This window comes from Pygoscelis adeliae, unplaced genomic scaffold, assembly GCF_000699105.1.
Source record: "Pygoscelis adeliae isolate BGI_AS28 unplaced genomic scaffold, ASM69910v1 Scaffold113, whole genome shotgun sequence".
NCBI classification, from domain to species: domain Eukaryota; kingdom Metazoa; phylum Chordata; class Aves; order Sphenisciformes; family Spheniscidae; genus Pygoscelis; species Pygoscelis adeliae.
This window is the reverse complement of record NW_008825108.1, coordinates 13,929,937-13,932,828: the sequence shown is the minus strand read 5'-3', so window position 1 is coordinate 13,932,828 and position 2,892 is coordinate 13,929,937.

Genomic DNA, 2,892 nt, shown 5'->3' with positions numbered 1-2,892 from the left:
ATTTGTCCAAGTAAGGAATGATTATTACAGCCCTAGGTTCCTTACATTTATACAACATCTTTCATCTAGAAAGATTTCAAAATGTTTTAAAGGTCACATACAGAAAATTACTATATTCAGTACAGTCTCCTATCAAGAGTAACATAGTAATTTCTCAGTAGCCAAGCAACAATACAGAATTTAGGTTAGAAAGTAAATAAGAAAGCCATGTCCACAGGGAGAATTTAGATCCTCAGTGATGTTACCAAATTAAAGTCTAGCAACGGTTCTACAGTAAAAGGTACAGGGATTTCCAACTGGCAGATAAGATCTTAGTTTTACATCTGACTCATGGCACATCTAACTGGCACCACGCTGGGGCACCCCTTCAGTACTAATCCAAAGAAAAGAGTGCCACCTTGGGAATCAGTTACACCACTTCCTGCAGCATCCAGGATTTCTCTCGGACATCTCCCATCCAAGCACAGCCCAGTTTAACCATTCAAGGTGATACTGCCATGGACAAAGTTAATTTAACTCCATGATCCAATCTGCTTTGAAAATTCAGTCTGGAAGTATATTAAAATATAATCAAGAAGTCATAAGAGTTATTTCCACTAATCTTAACAATTCCACCAGTTGCTAAAGATCATAATCCGTGTCTAGCCTCTGGCATAAAAGATAATTCTTTCAGAGAGAAGAAATTATTCAACAGTGAAAACACCCACAAACCCTACCCTGCACCGGAAAATATTTCTGTAAAGTTAATTGTGCATGATTACTACAAAAAAATGCAACCGTTTTAATCAACTTTGCACCTAATTTCCAGTGGTCTTCAAAACCACTAAACTTGACTATGATTGCCTGTTTTTCCATCTGCAAATCGGGTCACATTTAGTGAATTTTAACATGCAGAAGCAGACATTAAACCATCCACCACAAAGAAAGAGATTTCTCTGAAATAAGAAAACAGTGTCTTATAGACAAAGCTCTCATCAGTAAAAAAACGCAGTGGAAATTTTTAAGTAAGAACCATTGCACACCAAGAACCATGCTGAGGCATCAACTCAATCTAACATTAAGCTTCAAAATGGAAGACTAGAAAAAAAAAAATACATTCACAGTGTCATCAAAACACCATAGTATTGTTACGTTGTATAGGCAGCACCAGCAAATGTTTTAACAAGGCCCCAATTTGGTCTTTTAGACTCAAGCTCCTTAAAAAAAAAAAAAAATGCACCCAAACGGCCTTTTGTGTCTCTCTGGCACCCTAATGATTCTCTCCATAGACACAAAGGTCTACTTACTAGCTCAAATCTAATTTCAGAATTGGAGCCTAAAACCTCAACCTGTATTTACCTCATGCCATGTGTAAATCCTGGACTTTGCAAACATGTGAAAATGCAACCCATTTAAACCTTATGGGAAAAAGAAACCCATAAACCTACTCAGCTACACATTGTTTCAGAGTTTAAGTAGAGAAACAAAAATCAATGTATCAAGAAAGCTCTGCATACCAGATCACTGTGGGGGAGAAAGTAGAAACAAACAAAAAAACCAAACAACAACAAAAGACATTTTGTTGCTAAAATATAAAAAAATTATGAAATATTCAAGTGGGGAAAAAAGAAGGCAATGATAATACTGGCTTCTCAGGACTGTTTATTTTTTCAACACTCTTTTTTGTTTTTTTTTTTTGTTTTAGTGCTTTTATCCAATTGAGTTTCCAACACAACAAAACATAATTTTAAACTGACTTTGCCTATCAAACTGACTGCAAGTTAAAGAGGCTTCATTCGTGCTGTTTCAAAGATTTTGCATTAATTCAGCAGTATTATTTTGCTGAGTATTACCAATCTGTACACATCTGTGACATAAACACAATGCCATTGTTATAACTCGAAACCACACTATAGGTGACAGATGCAATTCTTCTCAGCGCATTTACCTCACTGATTTCCTTGGTTTAAAAAAAAAAATAAAAATTTAAAAAAATCAACTAGTATTCAAAACTGAAGTCATGAGAAGTCCTTTCAACATTCATTCTGGTTTTCAGAAGTCTAGGAAATCAACTCTAGAAATAAAGGTGAATCTTTTTTGTCAAGTAATTGGACCCAACCTTGCACTTACAATTTCAAACACGTAACATTTGTTGCAAGTCACATTCAGCACTGCTTCGAACGATATCTAGAACGTAATTGCTGCTTTCGATAGGACTGCAACTTTTATTGCCACTTAAACTTCTCTTGCTGACGGGATTCACCCATAGGTATGATAACCATAACAAAGGATTCTTTAGCAACGCTCCCTTCAGTTAGCATGCAACGGCTACAAGTGCACTCCCGTCGGTTTTATAAAAAAAACTTCCATTCCCCAAGCATGCACGTTTAGGCCACAATACTGAAAAACACCGGCAGACACTGGAACCAGGTAATCCACCGCAAGCTTTGACGAGTTCACAGAGACAAGGTCCTCCTGGGAAGTCACGGATACGCAGGGTGGCACCTCCATACGATGCAATTCAGCTAATCAACAATTCCTCCCTAAAGAGCGAAGCGTTATTATCCACCCCTACAGCCCCGGAAACCTGCACAGTGATGCTCTGTGATGAAAAGCGAATAAAAAAGATAATAATAATAATAATAATCATTAATAATAATAATAAAAAAAAGGGGGGGAGTATTTATGAGGCAAAGTTAAACTCATAGAAAAAACGAGTTTAAAAAAAAAAAAGAAAAAAACATTAAAGGGTGAGCGCCTTAGCAGGCCCACCCCGGGGACGGCTCTTCTTCGTGCGAGGGGCACGGCCGCTCCGGGGTCGGGCTGCGCAGGCAATTCTGCCCTTCCTGGTATTTATTATTTCTGTTTCCACACACGCCGGCGCACCGCTCCTCGGCGTGGGCCACGTATTCC